Here is a 24,336-nt window from a genome sequence, read left to right as displayed (position 1 = left end):
TCCCTTTTCCTAGGCATGACATATTGTACGTTGAGCACGTTTCACTCATGAATGAGCACGGATGTATGCGGATGATTCATGAAAAGATGAAATGTTTGCATTCAAGGAAGTCACATTCCATGTTTCTTCCTTGGCATGACACATTCGTAGAAAGAGCACAAGAAAGATTGAGAACCAAGCATGGGCATTTCCATTGTGTTTTGCCACAATTGGTTGATTTAGATCAACACGACAAGATTCGATCTCATTGTTTGCGTGTGTGTGGTGAACGGTTTGGCACTCCGTCTCTTTGTTCATCTACATTGCATGCACAGTCTTTGAGGAAGACAAGATTTTTTCCAGTCACTTTACATGGAATAGGTATGTTCATGTTTTTGTGTTGGAAGTGGTTTCAGGAATTTTCATCCTCGGAGATTCTTGAAGAAGGTGGACTTACGTCCAAAGACAAAGTTGAAGCATTGAAGGAGACTCAGAAGCCTTTGTGTCGCTTTCGGCGCGGCCCATAGAAGCAAGCATTGCAGACTTTTATGAAGTTCAAGTATCGCACGACCCACACCTCATCGTGGGCTGGCGAATAGTCCTTTCGAGGATTCTGGATGTTGTTGGGATCTCCCTCGACGCCTTACAGTTCGGTAGCAGTACCTCACTTTGAAAAGGAGGGGATGTCACGTGACACATTCAACCCTATGTGTCCGTGGACAAGCTACAGCATGACCAGGGTTCAATTCAGTCAGATCAGTCTAGAATAGGAAGTGATCTTGCACTTTTGTGAGTCTGTTCGCAGACCGTGCATGACCAAACACTTAGATTGGATGCATATCCTCCGGTTGCACGCAGCGTGATCATCAGCATTTCCATCGAATCCATCAAGGGAATTTTCCAGTGCATTAAACTTAGTTTTCCTATTTTTGTCATTTTCCACTTATTTATTAAGTGACTTTTGTTGGAAACTAGGTAGGGCAATTCAAACCAGAGCTAGCACTTTCTGGCAGAGGAGGCAACAGGAGCATTGCTCAACAGGCCGATTCTGAGCAAGACAACCCCTCACCTCAGCCTGGCGTTTTCAGCAAAGGGAACCCAGCATTTTACATCAGCTGTCATGGATGCTTGAGAGTCAGTCGTTGTCTGCATCATCGCTTGTGTCATCGCCTACATCATCACTAGAAGGCTCTAGAAGGATCTAGAAGATTCTAGAAGGTTCTAAAAGTATCAAGGAGATTCTAGAAGTTTCTAGAAGCATGGAGAAGATTCAAAGAATCTAGAAGTTTTTGGAAATCTCTAGAAAGTTAAAGAAGGATCTGGAAGGTTCTAGAAGAACTAGAAGGATCAAGAAGGTTGTAGAAGATTCTAACCTCCTCAAGAAGAACCTAGAAAGTCCTAACCTCCTCAAGCACTAGTATAAATAGGGGTCTTGGGCCACAAGCCCCTCAGTCTTGCCAGCACCAGTTGTGAGCCTCCTACGAGGAAATCTCTCTTCTAGTTCTTATGTTCAAGTCTTGTCTTTGCAATCAAGCCTTGTCTTGTACTCAAGTCATGTAATCCAAGTCTTGTATCTAGCTCTCTTAATAAAGTATTAAGTGTTATAATCAATATTAAGCTTATCATCACGTCCAAGTTCTTGTACATTGTGAGCGCCTTTTCTTGCTCTCTTCTAGCTCTATACGTGCTCATAACAGTTTGGCAAGACTACCATCTCTTAATCTTCTCAAGCCATCATGGAGCCGACGATGGAAGGTGTCATCGACGCATTGCAAAGCATTTAAGCTCAGTTACAAGAACTTCGTGAGAGTAACGCTCAACTTCAAGCAGGGCAACCCCTAATCTTGGGACCGGTGTTGCAAGATCTTCAACGTCAAATTCAAGAGCTTCAAGAGAAAAGCACACATCAAGCACAAGCTACAAGATCCAGCTATTCTCAACAACATAAGAAGGAGCCGAAGGTCAGCATGCGTGAAAAATTTGATGGGACTAGATTAAAGTTTAGAGGTTTTCTCCAACAAGTGCGTCTCTTCATTCGAATGCAACGAGAGCGTTATCTAGATGATGCCTCTCAAGTAGGCCTTATTGGGACCCTCCTCTCGGGTACGACTCTCTCTTGGTTTGCTCCCTTACTTGAAAAAGAATCTCCTCTCCTTCATGACTTTGAAGCTTTTGTGCGGGAGTTCTCTGCAACCTTTGGGGATACTGATAGAGCAAGGGTTGTTGAAACCAAACTTAGAAATCTCCGCCAAGGATCAAGACCTGCATCCGTCTATGCATCCGAATTTCAACAGCTCACTTGTGATCCGACTTGGCATGAGAAATATTTCATTAGCCAATTTTGGTGGGGATTAAAGGATGACGTAAAAGATCTTTTATTGACTATGCCAAAGGTTCACACACTAAGTGAGTTCATCTCTCAAGTAATAGAATGTGATAATCGACTATTTGAGAGGAGACAAGAGAGGCGTCTTGGGGCACCATTGTGACCCCAAACAGAAGTGACACATAATGGCTACACACCTCAACAGGGCCGTGAATCAAGCATTGAGCCCATGCAAATTGATTCAGCACGGTTTCAACCTCTCTCAGTCGAGGAGAAGCAAAGGTGACGCATTAATGGCTTTATGTATGTATTGCGGAGAGCAGGGGCACATAGTTCAACAGTGTCCAAGGAAGGGAAGGATGAAGGTTCATGGTGCAATGGCCTCAACGTGTTCGGAAAACATGGATGTCCAACTGATGAGCGCGCGGCGGTGTGTGCAAGTGAAAGAGCACGCGAGGAAGTGCAGTGTGTGTGCAGAGAGGGGAGGCGAAGGCCAGCAGGAGAGGAAGCGCTAGCAGAAGAGAGAGGGCTCACATTTTTGGGGAAAACTCAATAAGTGAGTTTTGGGTTTTCCTACTTTTATTATAAGTGACCTTTAAAAAATGTAACATTTTTATACTTGGACAAAGTATAAAAATGTACAAAAAGGGGTTATTTAGGCCTTTAACCCAACAACCTCCCACTTAAAGGCATAAATGGCGCCTTTAAGCTACGTGATTCCCACCATCTCTATGCATAGATGATATTGTGCTTTGGGTAAGCACTTAGTGAGAGCATCGGCTGGATTTTGTGATGTATGGACCTTAACGAATGTAATATGGCCATCCTCAAGCACTTCTCGTATGAAGTGATACAGCACATCAATATGCTTTGTGCGTGCATGAAACATGGCGTTCTTTGCCAGACATATAGCACTCTGGCTATCACAACCAAGCATAGGTGCCTTGGCAGGCAAGCCAAACTCACTGCATAGGCGTGCTAACCAAATAGCTTCTTTGGAAGCCTCAGTGGCTGAAATATATTTAGCCTCTGTAGTAGACAATGCAACAATCTTTTGCAATCTAGAACACCATGAAACCATAGTTACCCGGAACGCGGAACGGGAACGGCGACGGGATCCCCCGCGGAACGGGGGAACGGTGAGGGGTCCGGAACGGGAACGACGCGGAACGGGAGGCATAAAAACACCCAAATAATGCAATTTTAAGCTCTGTGTGATTCAAATATAGTAGTGTCAGAGTCCTTTGACTCTAATACTCACAGAAAATTTGATTTGAAGACCATTCAACCTTACTATGGCCAACGTATGTCGTATAGGCTTGAGAGCTTGAGGGGGGAGGGACGCGGAGAGAGAGAGAGAGAGAGAGAGAGAGAGAGAGAGAGAGAGAGAGAGAGAGAGAGAGAGAGCTTAAAAGTGGGAGACTCGACTCTCGAGAGAGCTTGAGAGAGAGAGGGAGAGGGAGAGAGCCTTGCCGACTAACAAGGCTAGAGCTTGAGAGTCCAGACTCGAGACTCGAGAGGGTAGAGCTTGAGCTTTCACCCTTGAGAGCTTGTGTGCACTGTGAAGGTAAGGGGTGGGGGGAAGGGCATTTAAGAAGGGGGAGCCTCACAAGATAAAGCTCAAAAATCTGAAAATCTGCCATTCCCAGCTGTTCCGGGCCGTTCCGAGCTGTTCCGGGCCGTTCCGGGCTGGCCATTCCGGTACCAAAAACCCCTGCGGAACGTTCCGGGCCGTTCCGGGCCATGAAGACCCTCCGGAACGCCGTTCCGGTGTTCCCAACCCATAGGGAGGCGTTCCCTGGTAACACTGCATGAAACAGCACCTCCCGCAAGAGTAAATACATAGCCACTTGTGGATTTCCGTGTATCCACATCACCAGCCATGTCAGAGTCACAAAATCCCTTTAACTCCATTGGTCCTTTACCATAGCAGAGACATTTGTTTTTAGTCCTTTTCAAGTACCTCATAATGGACGTCACTGCATCCCAATGCAACCTGCCTGGATTAGCCATAAACCGGCTCACAACTCCCACTGCATGGGCTATGTCAGGCCTAGTAGCAACCATAACATACATAAGTGAACCACAAGCTGAAGCATAAGGCACACTTTGCATGTCATTGGCTTCTTCCTTTGACTTAGGACAATCATCCTTGGAGATTTTAACATATGGTTGTAATGGCACACCAAGAGGCTTTGCTTCAGCCATGTTAAATCTGTCCAGCACCTTTTCAATGTACTTTTCTTGCGACAAATACAATAGACGCTTGTCTCTTTGCCGTGTAACACGCACTCCAAGTATATGTTCAGCTGGCCCAAGGTCTTTCATTGAAAACGCAGATTTCAGCTGCCCTTTAAGAGCATCTACAGTGCTTCTTTTCTTTGCAGCTATCAACATATCGTCTACATAGAGCACAAGAATGATCGGGCTGCCATCCTCATCACGTTTGGTATACAAACAACGGTGTGCATGGCTTCTTTTGTAACCATGTTTAAGCATGAAGCGATCAAACTTCTTGTACCACTGTCTACATGATTGTTTCAGCCCATACAAGCTTCTATTGAGCATACATACCAAATGTTCCTTGCCAGGGATGACAAAACCCTCGCGTTGCTTCATGTAAAGCTCTTCTTCCACATCACCATACAAGAAAGCGGTATGTACATCCATTTGGTCTATTTCCAAATCAAGAGCAGCCACAATGGCAAACAATACACGCAAAGTGGTCATCTTCACAACAGGAGATAACACTTCCTGAAAGTCTATGCCCTTGGTTTGAACATATCCCTTTGCCACAAGCCTTGCCTTATACTTGGGTTTTGCATCAACAGTTTTGATTTTATACACCCATTTGTTAGGAATAGCCTTCCTTCCTTTGGGCAATTCAACCAAATCCCAAGTATGATTAGCATGCAAAGCTTTAATCTCTTCCTGCATAGCAAGCTCCCACTTGTTGCTGTGCTCACATGTCTTTGCCTCTTTATACGTAAGAGGCTCTCCCTCATCTGTCAACATAATGTAATGCAAAGAGGGGTCATATCGACTCACAGGCCGTCTTTGACGAGTAGACCGCCTCACCCTATGATCCACATTATCCGGCAATGGGTTTACATCAGGTGGCACTACAAAATCATCAACAATGGGCTGCTGTACATCATTTTCAGCATTGCTTCTTGACTGCAAATGCCCTTCAGGAGCCTCAATTTGCTGTCCAACACCATCTGGCTCAAACACCACTGGATCATCTACATTTTCAGCCATTTGTGGTGCATCCTGAGGGTCAAAAATAGGCCTAACAGGTGGCTGGTCATGCTGAAATTTCACCCTTTTATGGTCATGCTTTGAGGCACAACTGTTTTGAAGCAGCCTTGCCTCATTAAAAACAACATCCCGGCTGCGTACAACCCTTTTGAGCAGAGGTAACCAAATCCTGTAACCCATTTCGCCTTCTTCACCATATCCCATGAAGAGGCCTTTAATGGACTTCGCATCTAGTTTACTCCTCAACTCAAGTCTAACATGCACAAAAGCTTCGCAACCAAAAATGCGTAAGTGATCATATGAAGCAGGCTTGCCAGACCAAACCTCTTCAGGGATGTCACCTTTCAAAGACATGTGAGGGGATCGATTGCATATATGCACTGCAGTTTTCAAAGCTTCTCCCCAAAATCCATGAGAGAGATTAGCTGTGGACAACATGCATCTCACCCTCTCACAAAGTGTCCTATTGAATCTTTCAGCCACACCATTAGAAGAGGGGCTGTATGGCACAATAAGCTCCCTCTTAATGCCCAAATTTCCACAACTTGTTAAATTCAGCACTTGTGTACTCCCCCCCATTGTCTGTACGTAAGCATTTTAGCTTTCTACCAGTTTGGGTGGTCACAAATGCATGAAATCTCTTAAACGCAGCAAAGGCTTCATCCTTAGACTTAAGCAAATAAACTCAAATTTTCCTAGAATGATCATCAACAAAGGAGACAAAATAACATGCACCACCCATGGAGTTAGTAGGCATGCTACATACATCGGAATGTACAAGATCAAGCACACAAGATTTACGAGAGACACCAGAGTAATAAGAACGCTTTACTTGCTTGCCATATTGACATTCATTACAAAAGTCAAGCTTTGTGCCTTTAGCATCAAGCTTGTTCCAAGTACAAAGCTTAGAAAGGCCCTTTTGGCTCATGTGGCCAAGCCTCTTGTGCCACAACTCCATGTGAGAGTTAATTTCAGCCAATGCAATAAACTTGCCCAACACGGCCTTTCCATGCATGCAGTAAAGTGTCCCTTTCTTTGTTCCCTTTACAATCAGCCTTGAGCCTTTAGTCATTTTCCATGACCCTCTCTCAAACAAGATTCTGTAACCATGCATATCCATCTGACCAACAAAAAGCAGACTCTTTTTGATTCCCAGCACATCGAACATCATGCAAGACAAGCTCATTTGTGTCATCTATGGAGAGATGCACAGTGCCAATACCCTCAATGGAACATGCATGATTGTTTCCAAGATATACATGGCCACGCTTGCCCGCATCAAAAGTAGAGAAACACTCCTTGATAGGAGCACATGAAATGAAGCACCGGAATCAACCATCCAAGTCTTGGACAATGCATCATTGACAGTCAACAAAGCATCAATAAGATCGCTCTTGGTGATCTGCATGTCCTGTGAATGAACATTTACAGAGGCATCAAAGTCATAAGCATCATCATCTGACAAAGTGGCACACAAGGTGTCCACAAGATGTCCTCTACATCTGACAGCTCCTCAATCACGACACTAGAAGCCACATTGGCCTTCTCTTTGTCCTTTGAGCTATCTTGTGCATCTACCTTGACTTCCTTCGTCTCTTTCTTTTTGTCTCCGCCATTCTTTTTTCTTTTTAACTAAGCTTTATAGTACCTGCAATCGGGTTTCTTGTGACCTTTCCTGCCACATTGATAGCAAGTCACATCACCCTTGCCTTTGCTTGCATTTCCCCTTTCTTTACTCTTACTCTTACTCCTTTGTGCATAAGCATTCTTCTTTTCTGTCCTGCCTCTAACCATGTTGGCAGAGCTGCCTCCCTCTCCACTTGCTTTCCTCCTGATTTCTTCATTCAAGATAGAACCCCTAACACCATCAAAGGTCAAATTGGGGTTATTGGACAACGAAACCACCAAAGTTTCCCATGACTCATGTAAGGTCATAAGCAAGAAGATAGCTTTCAACTTATCATCAAAAGGGGGCAAGCTAGAATCCTGTAACTGCGACAAAGTACCTGCGAACAATGACAAGTGCTTTGCCGCGCTCTTGGACTCATTTAGTGCCAACAAGTTTTCGCATCAAGTGCACCTGATTGACAGGCGTTGTATTTTCATACATTCCCTTTAACTTCTCCAACACATCAAAAGCAATCGTGAGACCTTTCACATCAATGACGGTCTCATTTGTCATGGCCATTTTAATATATGTAATGGCTTTCCTGTTCATGCTAACCCATGCTTCATCTGTCATATTCTGCGGCTTCACCTGTTCAAGTGCCCCTTCGCAATTCTTAAGAAATAGGATTCCTTGAATCGTGCCTTTCCAAAGATCAAAACCTGTACCATCGAACCTCCTAATTTCGAAGAGGTTCTTTACATCCGAAGAAGATGATGTCATAGTTGCACGAAATAAGAGGGATAATACGCTGAATTTTTGGACAAAATGCGCAAAAATCGGAGTATAGCCTTACAGAGATGTGCACTACAGCTCCAAATGGTCACGGGAGTAATTTGGAGCAAAATAGGTCGATTTGGGCACAAAATTCAATTTCTGAAATTTATGCGTAGAAAATTTCAGCGAGCGAATTTGTGCTCGAAAACAACAAATTTAGTTGTTTTTAGCCTCAGAAGACATACATAAGGCTAATACACAACCTTTAGAAGCATGTAAGCGCAAAAGCCCATATTGTAGCATCAAAATTGCATGAAATTGAGCCACAAATGGTCATACATCGACAAAATTTGTCAAATGTGCGTAGATTGCATCAATTTGCACTTTCTCCAATGTAATCGCACCATAAAAACACTTGCAAAAACCTGCGCAAATTTGAAATTTGCTTAAAACACCTGTTTTAGGGCTTGCTTTTCGGCAATTTCAGTGTTTTCGAGTAGCGGGGACTTAGCAAAAGTATTCCCACACCTTAATACATCATTTGCAAAACCTGTAGTTTGCTGTCATAACCTGTAATTTCCTGTTTTTAACCTAATTTCAACCCATTTTGGGTCAATTAGGGTTGCCGGGAGCTCTCTAGTATTCGGGGACGAGTCCTTTGGTGACGAAATTGCAAAATCTCGCGTGAAAGTTGACCTTTTTGACTGAAATTCAGCATTTGCAGGTTTGGGGCAAACCCTAATTGAGGCTCTAATACCAGTTGATGAGCGCGCGGCGGTGTGTGCAAGTGAAAGAGCACACGAGGAAGTGCAGTGTGTGTGTAGAGAGGGGAGGCGAAGGCTAGCAGGGGAGGAAGCGCTAGCAAAAGAGAGAGGGCTCACGTTTTTGGAGAAAACTCAATAAGTGAGTTTTGGGTTTTCCCACTTTTATTGTAAGTGACCTTCAAAAAATGTGTCCAGGTTCAATATGAACCTGGACAAAGTATAAAAATTTACAAAAAGTATTTAGGCCTTTAACCAAACACCAACCCCAATAGAGACCGATCGGTTGGACAAAAGACAAGCAAAAAAAGGTCTCTTTCTTCCCGCTGATTCCACTTCAAGTTTTATGCTACCAGTCAAGATCCATCTGCCGGGTAGGCGCATGGATTGTGAAGTATTACTAGATCTTGAAAGAATTGAATGATGAACAAAGAACCAATATGTCTGAATTGGATAAAGAACGACAATAATTTCTGCACAGATGCTGACAGTTTCTTTGAAGGCTTACCAGGTGAGCCGCGAGTTACCTCCATCTCGTCCTAAGGACCACACCATTGACTTGATTCCCGGAAGCACACCACCAAACCGGCCACCTTATCGAGTTAGCCGAGCCCAGAATGAAGAAATTATGAACGAAGTGAAAGAACTTCTAGGAAAGGGTCTCATCCAACCTAGTACATCACCTTACTGTTCCCCGGTTACCCAAGGATTGATGATGATAGATTTCAGGGATCCTCTTGTTTTAGTATGATTGATTTGAAAAGCGTATATCATCAAATCAGAATCACTCTGGGAGATGTCTACAAGGGAGCCTTTTGGACAAGTTTTGGTTTATATGAATTTTTGGTCATGCCTTTTGGACTCAAAAATGCTTTAGCAACATTTAATCAAATGATGGATAGGATTTTCGGTCTTTTGTCGGCACTTTTTTGACAACATTATAGTTTTCTCCAAAAAAGAAGCAGAGCACCGACACCATCTGCTACAGGTTTTTCAAGCATTGCGCAAGCATAGATTGGTTATCAATGCCAAAAAGAGCGAATTTTTCTTACCGGAGATACATTTCTTGGGACACATCATCTCAGCAAAAGGAGTACAGATGGACCCGGCCAAAATTGAGACTATCCGCGATTGGCTTGACCTATACAATGTCCACGAAGCTCGAAGCTTTTTGGGCTTGTGCTCTCATCATCGGCGGCTCATTCGGAAGTTTGCAAAGATAGCTTCACCTTTGCATTTATTGACTCAAAAAGGAGTCCCTTTCACGTGGGACCGACAGAGGTGATTGCTTTTGAGACTCTTAAAGAAAAATTAACTACTGGACCAGTATTGGCTTTGCCAGATTGGCAAAATCCATTCGAAGTTTATTGTGATGCTTGTGGTTGCAGTCTAGGAGCGATCTTGATGCAAGAAGGCCATGTGATTGCTTATAAAAGCAGGATGTTTTCATGGCTAGAGTTGGTAGCACTGATTTATGAGAGAGCTATTGGCAGTGATGCATGCTCTTACATAGTGGTGGCGACACTATTTACTCCGAACCGATTTCACAGTTTTTACAAATCATCAGAGTCTACGTTACTTCTTGTCACAAAAGCAGCTTTCGAAAAAGCAGATGCGATGGGCTAACATCTTGTCACAGTTTCACTTCCAGATTGTCCATGTTCAGGGACATAAAAATTTAGTGGCAGATGCATTGTCTCGGAAGTCCCTAGTCCTGGCTATTTCCACAACTATCACAGAAGCTTCGAGGATATAGTTGACCAAGGAGACAATTTCAGGTTATTCCATATGGGATGGTTACTTGATGAGGAAAACGATGTTGTGTGTTACACAGCCTTTGAGGGAAAAGGTCTTGACAGAGTGCCATTGTCCACTTTTTACGGGTTACCGCGGCATCGACACCACCTTGAAGGGTGTGGAGCGTTACTTCTATTGGCCGAGACTCAAAAAGGACGTGGACGACTTTGTTCGCAATTGCTTAGTATGCCAAAAGGTCAAGTTTGAGAGGCATAAGGCACAGGGACTATTACGGCCTTTACCCATTCCCACCCGCCCTTGGGATAGTATTGCTATGGATTTCATCTTTGATCTCCGGAAGACTCAAAGTGGGCTTGATGGCATTTGGATTGTCATTGGTAGATTTAGCAAGCAAGCTCACTTCATTTCAGTAAAGAAAACAGTCATCAAGACGGATCATTTAGCGAGACTGTTCATTGTTGAGATATTTCAGTTACGTGGCATGCCTGAGATCATAGTTTCTGACAGAGATCTCCGATCCGTGAGTTTGTTTTGGAAGGCTATTTGGGAGAACATTGGCACACGATTGCAATTCTCGTCATCATTCCATCCGCAGACTCTGATCAAAAGACTCAATGGGAAAAATATTTGACTTTGGTGGAATTGGCCTACAATAACATGATTCACTCGACGGGGAAGGTGCCTTTTGAGGTAATTGAAGGTGCTAAGAATATCCCTCCCTTTCTAAGCACTAAAGACAAGATTTTTGAAGCTGATCAGTATAAGAGGGACTTGGACACCGCTTTTGCCAAGGCTTGCGAGGCTCTAGAGAAGTCTCAAGCACGACACAAGAAGGCAGCAGGTCGACATCGACGCTACTTGAAGCTGAAGGAGGATGATTGGGTGCTCTTACGTTTTGAGCAGGTACGTCTAAAGAAACGAGAGGGAAAGGAGGGGCCTTTTCCAAAGCTTAGCATGAGGTATTATGGCCCTTTCCAGATTAAAAAAAAGATAAATGATGTATCCTTCAAACTCACGTTGTCAGATACTTGGAAGATTCACAATGCATTTTATGTGAGTCTATTGAAACCCTTCAAGGGTGAGTTGCCAGTTGATGGGGAACTTGATGAGCAACCCGAAGTGGAAGAGAGTGAGGAGATACTCGTTCCAGAACAGATTCTGGCACATAAGGAAAGAAAAGTGAAAGGTAAAGTGATTTGGCAGTTTTTAGTGAAATTTAGGAACTATGCGGCATTGGATGCGAAGTAAATGGAGGAGGAGGACCTAGCAAATACTCCTCAGATTTTGGAACTTTACATTGAGGCTTTTGGTTTAGCTGCGTCTACTATGAAAGATCCCGCAGATCAGCAGGGTTGAATTTGGTGCGGACGGGACTTCACAAGGGGGGAGTCACTCCGCTCCTTTGTCACAGATTACGTGGATGGACTAGAGTCATTGATTTCCCTTTGGATTTCATGGATACTGCTGTGCTGACAGTATTCTATTATATGACTTTATGAACAATGAAAATGGGAATTCCCGAAATTGAATGTGAATGATGTGTACTCCCTCATGTGATTTGTTTGAGTGCAAGAACTGAAAGAAGAAACGATTGTAGCATGTCGGTCTTGAAAATCTATAGACATCATCACAATAAGAATTAGCTAATCCGACATCAGTGAGGTCTCGGATAGACCTAGATGCGATTGCTAAATACGTTGCCAAGAGTCACGGTCTTGGATTTGGAATCAATTTTTGTGTGATTGATTTGATGTGAATGTGCATTGACTGTGGCGTCTTTGTGCACGTGCTAGATTTGTGTTGGTCTAGTGCGTCGTTACTTAGAGTCAATGTCTACTAAATTGGTTTATGGCCTCTGTCTGTTTTGGAGGCGTAATCGAGGGCGATTACAATTCTTTCAAGAGGGGAGTATGTCACAAATTGATGATGTGGCATGACCTGTGGACATTAAAATAAAAGATTTCCTAATTAAAAGTTGTTCCAACTTATGGGCAACGGCCGTCGGGGGCCAAAGTGACAAAAGACAAAAAAAATTGCGAAGCAACTGACGTGGCTGGCTATACAGACGCCTGCGAACTGCGCTACTGACGTGGCATCTGTACGGAAGTCCGCAAATCATGTTGGCTGTTCTGGGCGCTAGCTTTTGGCACCAAATGCTTTTTGAATAGAAGCTTTTCATGTAAACTGCTTTTCCAAGGCCAAGGGCCTTCAAAGTTTAAACTTTAAATAAGACCCTAGGGCTCTCTCTGGCAGACATAGAGCTGACGAGCTGGTGAGCAGAGGAGAGTCTAGGGCACTTATACTTGCTGAATTGTTAATACAAAAAGAAATACCAAAAGGGGCGCCAGTCTTTGGGGCCAATCTCTCTGGGCACGGAACTACGCTGGGCCATGTCGACTCAATTGATCTGTGAATTAAATTTGTAAAGTTTTTGAAGTGAATCTCTCTTGTGTTGTGACAGATTCTAGACTCGGGTTGTCCAAGTTTGTTACAAAAGCTATATCCTCATGATACTCTGCAGACTAAGATGGAGTTGGCACTAATTGTTGAAGGACTCCATTCAGAGGGGACTCCTCGTAAGCAGGAGCACAACGCTTATCATGAAGAATCAAGGAGAATTCTCTTCTCGAAAGTGGTCACAGTTTCAAAATCGTAAGCAAAGATTCTAAGCCTAAGGGAACGAAGAAAAGCAAGTTTCTCTGTTAAAGGCTTATATTGAAGAAGGCAAATGCTTTTATTGTGGCGAGAAAGGCCATAGATTGCCCTCAATTGAAGAAAGAGCCTCCTCCTCCTCCATCAAATTCAGTACCTGATGTTCAAGGAAACACATGTAAAGAAAAACGGAAACGCCAACTCTTGAAGATAAAAGGGTGCTAACCACACCAAATCATTTATGGTATGTATATCTGACATGCAACCGATGGAATTTGCGATTTCAAGAGGGGGGTATGCCACGAGGCTGTGACAACCACTATCTTTTAGTTGTTGGTTTCTTTCCCTTGATTTTAAAAAAAATTTTGGGACCCTCTTTTTGAAGTTAGAAATGACTAGGCATTGTATGGCCAATGTGAAACGGCCGACGGCTGAGAGCTTCACTCGCAGTAGTGAAGGCCAGGTCGCCACGAGTTGGTCGGGCCAATCGGCATTGAAATCCTAGCAGCAAAAGGGTGGCTAGGCTCAGTTCAAGGTCATTTAGGCCCCACATGACACTTTATAAGTTGGTGGGTACTAGGAATTTAACTCAAAAGAGGCAAACTAGACACATGGCGGTCTGAGAGCTATTCTGCAAGCCACATCATATGGGGGCGCCCAGTTTTGAGAGAAATCGATTTGGTGCTTCTTCTTCATTGTGATCATACATTGTGTGTGTGAGTAGTGGGTTCAGGTTTACAACTTTAATGGAAAACTTGCCTTCTCCTATGTTCTATGTAGCACGATGATTCCCCTCTCGTGCACCTCTCTCCCCTTTTGAATATAGAAACATGATGCTTAGCTCAAGGGCTACTCATATGTATGTACAATTTTGTGGGTTCATGCGCGATCGTTGAGGCAAGAGCCTCTTGCACAGGTACTAGATTAGCTAATTGCTAATCTTTCCGTAGGTACAGGTTGATTCGGAGAGATTTCACCCGAGAAATCTCGTTTGAATCAAAGGGCAAGTAGCCCTACAGGTGTGAGAGCTCAAGGGCTTGCTACGGATGCGATCGGCACGCAAAACACAACCCGAAACAGGAAATTACAGCCTGATTTGTATTTTTGCAGGTTTAGGGTTTTGACCCTTTTGATCCCTAATAGTCCCCCAAGAGCTTTGAGGAAGCTAGGGGATTGTTGTACACGTGTTCTGGTGCATTTTTGAGGCCGAAAACAGAGAATTCAGCGTGCTGTAATTTCATGCCAGGTTTAGGGAAGTTGTCATGGGAATTTTGTGTGCGAAGCCTCCTACCGCAGTTATGCTACTGAAATTGGGCTAGAATAGGCCATTTTCAGCCCAATAAAAGTGGGACAGCACGTAGGGGATTACATGTTTTTCTCCAAAGTTAATTGAATAAAGAAATAGTGAAAGCGGCGCCATTCACTGTCTGCTTGGAAGCACTCTAGCTGTTTATTTGAAGTGTTACATTCCAGCTACAAGTTTATTCAAGTATTTCCTTTGTGTCGTAAAGTTCAAGTAAAGATCGGGCGCAAGCTAAAGTCTACCGCCCTGTAGCGAGTCTACGGGCCGGTATCAAAATCTGTTGGCTCTATGACGCAGGAAAATGCTGGTTAGATCAAATTGTTCTTATGGACGTTCAAAATGGTTTAAGAGACTCCGATTCATTTCATCTTCCTGGGCCCTGGCTCCTGACGGTTTGTTGATGTGCAAAAATACATACACATGCAATAGAGGTCCCATATTACTAGGAAGTACGTACTCCCGAGATATGTTGTCAAGGACCTAAACATAGAAGTCTTGAGAAGAGGAAAACAAAATCTCCTTCTTGAAAAACAACTGCATTCTTGAGAAATTACTGATTGACAGAGGTTACAACTTCTTGCTAGCTCTTTAAGGTAACATGCAAAACCATAGGCGATACCTTCTCAGCTTCTAGCAGTCGTGAAGATGATCAAGCGATGTACAATAAATGAATGGCAATGCAGCTTCTCATATACCGGCCATACTCGAGTGAGGCAGATTTCAGCTTCGTTTGAGAGTGCGTGTTTGCATTTTCGAAGTTGATCATACATGCACAGGGGCAAGCTCTTGAGACGTACCTTGTCATGAGCAACGGTGCATGGAGGAAATCTTCCATTCCAATGGCAAAGCTTCTCTCTCTCTCTCTCTCTCTCTCTCTCTCTCTCTCTCTCTCTCTCTCTCTCTGCGTTTGTCATGGCACCTGTAGTGGGAAAACACACCTCCTAATGTTTCTACCCTATTAAGGAAACTGACATTCTACAGTGTCTTGTAATGTGACCTTACATGTTACATGCATGGCATCTCAGTCATTCCTGTGTATTTCGAACCGGCAGTCTGTGTCTGCTCCCATATTGTGTTAATGTCCATGGCTGTTGGCAAGAGATAAGATTCCGGAACGGGAATTCTGTGTGGGGTTGGTCCTAGAGAAGTGAAAGTAGCTTGATTGATTCTTTGGGCTATCATCATGGCTTCGTGATAGGAGGCTGGATCTTGATTTCGGATCTTGCGGGAGAGGGATACAGGTTGCTGTTTCGACTGGTGTAATTGCTGCATGACACTCTGCGTAATAATCTGTTGTGCAAAATTTTGAGTTAGGAGTTGTTTAATCAGGGGTCATGAGTACTTCAGCTGGTTATTTTGTTGCATAAACCACGTCATAGCAATTTGTTCGAGCAATGCACAAATCTCCAGTGTTTTGCGTTCTGAATCCCAACCACGATATTCAGTGATGTTCTCAAAGTGGTCAATCCAGGTTATTAGTAGGGAAACTAGGGAACATTTTTGGCTTGACTTTTGTGTCTCGAGGGGAGTTACGTGTCTGTTTTTGTGCTAACAAGCCTACGAAGTGCTGATTGGTTGTGTTTATCTGCCTCTTCCTCTCCCTCCCTCGTTTTCTCTATCTGTCATGAAGTATCAAAGTGACGCCTTTTTCTTCATTGGAAAAAGTTGAGTTTCCTCAGATTGTTAAACTATTTTTTATGCAGGTTTTTGCAAGTATTTGAAAGGAAGGTAGACAAGGCCATTTACAACAAGGTACGTTATCATGGTCTTGGTTTTGTTTCTAGTCACATGGTTTGGGAAATGAGCATGTGTAGTCTTAATTTTCAATTCCGTTGCACGCACATGTCAATAATGTGCCAATTGTTTGATAGTGTGAAGTGAAGTTAATGGAGTCCATGTTTGTAGTTTGTAGCAGTGTCTGGGATTGAATTAAACTTATCAATGTTTTGGGCTGGTATGTGTAATAACGTTTATTGGGTTTGGGTGGAAGATGTGTAAGAGTTATTTCTCGCTTCATGGGAATTTGTTGTGTTTTCTTCTATGAGTTGTGTGAAAAATGTATCTTAATTGGTTGGAAGACGTGGGGAGATGTGTGGTTAATTAGAGGAGTAGTTGGTTATCATATTTGTTCGGCATGTACATGAGGTTGGAGTATGAATTTTATGTATGTATGTGCAACGAGTTGATAGTGTCTTAGACCTGCCGTCCCAAGCCTGTTTTTTCCCTGATTTGCTGCCCAAGGGCTTGTTGTGGGGGATCTTTGCCTGAGACCGTGGCACTTGTGTTGTAATACTCACCTGATCAAGAGCTGGATTGCTTCTATGGATTAGCTGGTCACGATTTCCATTGGCCATGTATTTCAAACTCAAGATGTTATTATCCGCATGAAAAAAAGACCCACTTGTCTCATGGCTTGCCCTATGGAAAAAAGGGGTTGTCAAGTGAGCTGCTAGGAAGGTGCATTTTTTGAAAGCTAGGGTTTTTCCATGATTTGTTACGCCTTTGTATATTGCACCTGTAGGTTATATCAATGTCTTTGTGTAAAGTGAATTGTCAAGGGAGAACGAGCGTTACCAAGTCTGCATTTTCAGATTTTGTCTTTTCTGGTATGACTCCAAAAGCTGTGTATATCTGGTAACACAGGGGGCAGCTGCATTTGCCTTTTTTCTGGGGGGAACGGATTGGTGATAAGTAGTGGATGACTGCGGTTCCCAGCTAGGGTGGAGTTATTGGATCAGTAGAGGCAGGGTAACTTTTGGAATGTTTGTTATTGAAATGCATTAGACAAATGGTGCCTGTGTGAGTGCAATGAAGTCTAGATGGTGTAAGATGGATGGACTTCACTACCCATCTAAAAGTCAACGCTTGACTCTATATCTCCAACTGGCTAGCTGAAATTGCGCAAAGGCGTTCGCTACGAACTTGGAAATGCATTGCGGATCTGCATACCGAAGTACACAATGGGACAGTTCCCTTTTGAAACAGACGAGTTTTCACGCAAGAATCTCTCCGTTTTCTCAATCCTTCACGATGGAACTGTGCGTACCTGTAGGGGATTAGCAATTAGCTAATCCGGTTCCTGTACAGAAGGCTCTTGCCTTGGCAAGCGCGCATAAAACCCCAAGAACTATACATGGTCATCTGAGAAGCCCAGCTAGTGGAGCATTACCATATGTGCAAAGGGGGGAGAGAGATGCCCGAGAGCAAATCATTGCGCTACATAGAGTAATGGAGAAGGCAAGCTTTCCATTAAAGCTGTGATCACTTGCACCCACTACTCACACTTACACTGTAGTCTCACCATGAAGCAAATCAGCCCCTTTTCTCAATTTGGGCGTCCCCCTCTTCATGCAGATCTCGCAAGATCATATGGAGCCGCCACGTGTCCGTATACCTCTTTTGAGTTAATTTCCTAGTACCCACCAACGTATAAGTATCGCTAGGGGCCTAAACGACTTTGCACTGAGCCTAGACATCGTTTTACTACTCGGATTCCAGTGTTGCTTGGCCCGAGCATCTCGTGGCGACCTGCCCTTCCCAATTGTGAGTGAAACTCTCGACCATCGGCCATTTCACACTGGCCACACAATGTCCGGCCAGTTGTGACTTCAAAAAGAGGGTCGCAAAAATTATATAAAAATCAAGGGAAAGAAACCAACAATTAAGGTTAGTGGTTGCCACAGCCTGGTGAAAAACTGTGCTCTAAGACCTTCCTCTTGCCAATGAAGTGCTTCAGCACGGTGAGCCTCACTCCATGCTGCCAATATGTGTCTCCCTAAGCGAGCTGTGTACTGGAAAAAAGGCGTTCTTGGGTGATTGGCTGAGGAGAAAGGATCCTGCCAAAACCACTGGCCCGGGTCGCACTGCACTCGTACAGGAGGACGGCTCTCCCAAAGCCGTCAGTGTACTGTCTCAAGATCTGTTGGACCAAGATCTATGACACAAGTCCTCCCACAGATGCCCACAACACAGATCCTCTGAAAGCAGCACTCTGCAACGTGTGGCGCCTCAACTGAGACTGTGCAGACGACCCTCTTCCTAAACCTCGAAAAACATGTGGGGTACTGACCTCTGTGTGTGTGCGCGTGCGCGCGCGCAATCGCCTGCTGTCTCATCGCAAAGAAAAACTTGCTAATGAGCTTTTACCAAGAAATGAGGATACTTCAATGTGAGCAGTTGTTGAAAATTAACCCCTCTCTCTCTCTCTCTCTCTCTCTCTCTCTCTCTCAAAAGTACACCACACTTGGCATATATGTCTAATGATGTTTCCAAAGCCAGACAATGTTTTTCAGTAGTTCTTGACTACAGATCTCATCGTGAATTTTTGATGAAATCTATGTCTTGCATGATGCAACATGCCTTAAGAACGCAAGTATGGATAATCACATTTTTGGAGAGTCACCCTAGCTTTGCATTTTGCTAAAAACAGCCTCCTCGGGAAGGCCTGAAAATTGTAGCTAGTCACCGAGAGTGCGGGTTGGACCCTTTGCCGTGGGACCCCAAGAAACATGAGGCCTGCTACCAACCAAGTGGGCGAGTGCTGCTCCAGGCCCCTCAGCTAAGCAGGCTCACAACAAATCCAAACTCCTGCTCGTGCCAATAGGGCACATCTCTGTAAAAATCCACCTAATGGACCGGCTCCAAGGGCCAGCCGTATGGGGGACGAGTCCGGTGTAGCAACTGTGAGAGTGAGCAGCGGAGAGGGTGTAAGCCACGTGAGTCGAAAACACTAGAGAAAATGAAATGAAATGTTATATTAACATCTTCAAAAGGCCAAAGTGACCTATGAGACCAGAAAGTTACAATGTGGTGGATCTGATACACAGTCAGAGTCAGAGTAACAAGATGACAACAATGACAAAAATGAAATGACAAATGTCACAATAAAATACTATGGAATCCTAAACTACTAGGTGTGAACAGCAGCTAGCTGGGATATCTAGATCACAAGAGATCCAGCATCGGTCGCTGGCGGATCTCATCAATCTCCTCCATGGTCAGTAGTCTGACCAGGCGTCGTGCATGTCGAGCCAAAGTGATCCGAATCCTCTGATGCAGCCTCCGTCGATGCTGTGTAGTCCTCCGCAGTCATGGGCGTGTGAGAGAGAGAGAGAGAGAGAGAGAGAGAGAGAGAGAGAGAGAGAGAGAGAGAGAGAGAGAGAGAGAGAGAACACAAGTGCTCTACAAATGATGCTCTCAATACACAATTTGAATGACTACAAGACCCTAACCATTCTATTTATAGAATGCTAGGTTGAGGTAGGGCAAAATGTGTAACTGGTGCAAGAACCCAAAAATGGCTAAAACTGTGTGCACCCAACCCAGCCTGACTCAAAAAATGACCGGCCGGACACGTGCTAAAGTGTCTGCCCATGCAATCTACATGATGTGCAATGGGTGGCCAACCCAAGACAATCACTATGTAAGGTGCAGCGGAATGAATGTTTGAACTTTGCTCAAGATGAGTGCTCCGAACTGTGCTCAAGGTTCCTTTTCGTTCTTATGGAAGGTAGAGCCTTCCATTCTTAATGAGAGAGTGCAATGGATACAAACAAAGTGAATGGACACTGTGCGTGAAAGTGTCTGAGACTGAGAGATAGAGAGAGAAGAGAATACGACACCAGAGACGACGTAAAACCCTCCTCCAAAGGCCCCACTCTCTATGGCGAGAGCGGTCTACTTATGATTGCACAAATCTCTACAAGGCTTGGACTTGCCGACGATGTCGACGACGACGAGACGGGCTGAAATCTGAAAACTCTAAGGGCTGAAATCTGCAAATCTGGTATCTGCTAAATTCTGACTCTATGTCAGTGATGATGTCGATGGCGACGATGCGACGACGGCGTGCCGAAAACGCAGATGCTGAAATCTGTGTTTTCCGGGCTGAAACTGTAAACCTTGCGAAAACTGACCGTGCGGCGAGGATCTGCTGCGGAAAGGTGAGATCTACGAGGTTCGGGGGTTCTACTGCGGTTATTGATTGCTGAAAACTGAAAACGCTGATGCTTAATGAGGTTCCGTCGCAAAGATCTGCAAAAACGCTGAGTTGTCTTGCAAATGCAAAAAAGCTAGGGCTGAAAATTGTCCTGCTGTGGAAATCTGCAAACGCTAGGGCTGATCTGCTTCTTGCTATCGCTAGGAATCTGCAAGATCCAAAAATGCTGGCTGATTTGGTCCAAAACGCTAGGTTGATGCTGTGGAGCAAAACGCTAGGCCCCTTGGGGGTTCTGCTGAGAAGTTGCCTGTTGAGCGTGTGCTCCTACTGCCTCTTCTGCCAATTAGTGCTAGCCTAAGTTTGCTTATATACAAATTTACTCAAGTTGCCCTACCTACTTTCGAACAAAAGTCACTTAAAAATAATAAGTGAAAAATGTCAAAAATAGGAAAAATAGGCTAAATGCACCCCTGAAGGATTCTGATGGGAATGCTTATGATCATGCTGTGTGCAACCAGAGGATATGCATCTAATCTAAGTGACTTGTCATGCACGGTCTGCGAACAGACTCACAAAAGTGCCAGATCACTTCCTATTCTAGACTGATTTGACTGAATTAAACCCTGATCATGTTGTAGCTTGCCCACGGACACATAGAGTTGGATGTGTCACGTGACATCCCCTCCTTTTCAAAGTGAGGTATTGGTACCGAACTGTATGGCGTCGAGGGAGATCGCCAATAGCATCCGGGTTCACCACACACACGCAAACAATAAGATCGAATCTTTCTCTTATGATCTAAAGCAATCAACTGTGGCAATTCACAACAGAAATACCCATGCTTGGTGCTCAATCTTTCTTGTGCTCTTTCGGGTACTGTGTCATGCCAAGGAAGAGACATGGAATGTGACTTCCTTAAATGTATACTTTTCAGCTTTTCATGAACAATCCGCATACATTCGTGCTCATTCATGAGTGAAACGTGCTCAACGTACAATATGTCATGCCGAGGAAAAGGGACCACATAAAGAGGCTGATTAAAATACAGGAAACGATCACGAATGAAACACTCGTACAATGCGTGTGTACTAAGCATGCGAACACATAATACTTCCTGTGAGGGTTCTTTGGACCGAGGCTCGAGAGCCAAGATCGATCCTTCGTGATAATCTGCAATGAGGTTAGCTTCACTAGAGAAAGTATCAACTAACACATCATCCTTGTGAACAATCACATCATCTTCATGCAACTCATCATGCTTGTCACTGTCATCTAAATCATCATGCTCATCATTATCATCCAAATCATCATGCTTATTATTGTCATTCAAATCATCATGCAAATCCTGTGTGTCATGATTTGGAGAAGAAGAAAATGAGAGAGTATCCTTTTCCCGAATCTCTTGCATTTGTGCCTGTATTTGAGAAAAGAGTTGCAAGAACTCTTGCATGTGTCGCGCTTGCTCATGCTCATGCTCTATGGCTGCCTTTCTTTCTGCTTCTTTTTTTGCTTTTCTTTCTGCGTGTCTGCGATCCATTTTTGCTTTTCTTTCTTTGCATTCACGATCAAATTCTGCTATTCTTTTTGCTTGTCTTGCTTCGCGTTCTAACTTCCTTTCCATAAACATCTGGTCCAAAGCCTCCATAGGAGTTAGTGCAATACTTGACGTAGATGGGGAAGGGGGAGGGTCGGAAAAACCTCCTGGTGGGGAAAATTCTTCTTCGCCTCTCTCATGCTCATCACCTCCAAGCGAAGTATCCATTTCGCTTCGAGTGATAGACCATCCATTGAAGTTGGGGGTTCTTGTGGTCTTGGGTTCTTAAGTTCACGAGTAACTTAGGTTCTTGTGGGTCTTGAGTTCTTGAGGTTCTTCTTTCGCTTGCAATCTGTGTTCGAGAAGGATCTTCTCTTCACCCGAGTTCTGCTCTTTTCCACCGGCGCACCCCTTGGCGGCCTTGCGCTCACACCAAGGTTGCTTTTTCCCACCTCATGTTGATTGGCCGGCTGCTAACGTCACGTGACACTTCCAACCCTATGTGTCCGTGGACAAGCTACAACACAACAAGGGTTCAGTTTAGTCAAGTCAGTCTAGAATAGGAAGTGATCTGGCACTTTTGTGAGTCTGTTCGCAGACCGTGCATGTCCAGACACTTTGATTAGATGCATATCCTCTGGTTGCACACAGCATGACCATCAGAATCCTTCAGGGGGATTTCCAGTGCATTTAACCTATTTTACCTATTTTTGACATTTTTCACTTATTATTTTTAAGTGACTTTTGTTGGAAAGTAGGTAGGGCAAATTGAGTAAGTTTGTATATAAGCAAACCTAGGCTAGCACTAATTGGCAGAAGAGGCAGCAGGAGCACCTTGCTCAACAGGCAACTTCTCAGCAGAACCCCATCAGAAGGCCTAGCGTTTTGCAGATTGCAGGACCTAGCGTTTTTCATCAAGACTAGCCTGGCGTTTTTGCTCAGCAGATCAGCCTCGGCTACCACAAGACAACAAGAGCCTTAGCGTTTTTGCAATAGAACAACAGATCAGCCTAGCGTTTTGCCTAGCAAGACAACCAACCGGTGACAGATTTCCAGATTTTCAGCCCTAGCGTTTTTGCATGTGCTTCACACCCTAGCGTTTTGCAGATTCTCCGAGACGGAAACTCAAGAACCATCAGCGTTTTCAGTTTCCAGCCCTTAGACACCGCAGATCAAGTCCCGAACCTCGCAGATCTCACCTTCCCGCAACAGTTCCTCGCCACATGGTGGGATCCATCGAAGTTTACATATTCAGCCTGGAAAACGCAGATTTCAGCATCTGCGTTTTCAGCACGTCGTCGTCGCATCGTCGTCATCGACATCGTCCCGGACATAGAGTCAAAATTCAGCAGATAGAGATTTGCAGATTTCAGCCCTTCGCGTTTTTAGATTTCAGCCCGTCTCGTCGTCGTCCTCATCGTCGTCGACATCGTCGGCAAGTCCAAGCATTGTAGAGATTTGTGCAATCATAAGTAGACCGCTCTCGCCATAGAGAGTGGGGCCTTCAGAGGAGGGTTTTACAACGTCTCTGGTGTCATATTCTCTCTCTATCTCTCAGTCTCATACACTTGCATGCACAGTGTCCATTCACTTTGTTAGTGATCATTGCACTCTCTCATTAAGAACGGAAGGCTCTCCCTTCCATAAGAAACAAAAGGAACCTTGAGCACAGCTCGAAGCACTCATCTTGAGCAAAGTTCAAACATTCATTCCGCTGCACCTAACATTGGTATCAGAGCTTTGGCAGTATTCTATATAACTCAAGGAAAGAACCACAAGAACCACATAATTTTTTTTGCTTGTTGCGGTCGCACGAACCCAAGTTCGCTTGGGCGTGTCGATTCCTAATCGTGCTTTTGAAGAGGGACAGGAATCCCAAGAAAGAAGGGCTTGTCCAGCCTCCCCTTGTGCCTCTTTTCACTCATTGAGAGCAGAGCGTGCACTTAGCGGCCGGCCAATCGACGTGAGGTGTGAAAAAGCAACCTTGGTGTGAGCGCAAGGCCGCCAAGGGGTGCACCCGCGAAAAAGAACAGAACTCGGGTGAAGAGAAGATCCTTCTCTAACACAGATTGCAAGCGAAAGAAGAACCTCAAGAACCGCAAGAACCAAGACCCCCAAGAACCCAAGTTCCTCGTGAACTTAAGAACCCAAGAACCCCAAGAACCCAAGTTCCTCGTGAACTTAAGAACCCAAGACCACAAGAACCCAAGACTTTAGTAGATAGTCATCACTCAAAGCGGAATGGATACTTCGCTTGGAGGTGATGAGCATGAGAGAGGCGAAGAAAAATTTTCCCCACCAGGAGGTTTTCCCGACCCTCCTCCTTCCCTATCTACGTCAAGGATTGCACTAACTCCTATGGAGGCTTTCGACAAGATGGTGATGGACATGAAGTTAGACCGCGAAGCACGAAAAGCAGAAAGAGAAGCAGATAGAAA

The 24,336-nt window shown here is 44.3% G+C and overlaps 1 protein-coding gene across 4 annotated transcripts in view; it reads left to right on the top strand.

Annotated features, from left to right (window-relative positions):
• LOC147422032 (uncharacterized) overlaps positions 1-24,336 on the top strand; it is a 54,144-nt gene that overhangs the window by 7,391 nt on the left and 22,417 nt on the right. For all 4 annotated transcript variants that reach the window (XM_086503799.1, XM_086503801.1, XM_086503800.1 and 1 more), the window contains one exon: positions 16,130-16,178. The gene's annotated coding sequence lies outside the window, so the exon portion shown is untranslated. The remainder of the gene's footprint in view (positions 1-16,129; positions 16,179-24,336) is intronic.

Source organism: Adiantum capillus-veneris, chromosome 27, assembly GCF_014529385.1.
Source record: "Adiantum capillus-veneris isolate H3 chromosome 27, ASM1452938v2, whole genome shotgun sequence".
NCBI classification, from domain to species: Eukaryota; Viridiplantae; Streptophyta; class Polypodiopsida; order Polypodiales; family Pteridaceae; genus Adiantum; species Adiantum capillus-veneris.
Note: the sequence above shows the minus strand (reverse complement) of the source record. Positions and strands in the feature narration are given on the sequence as shown.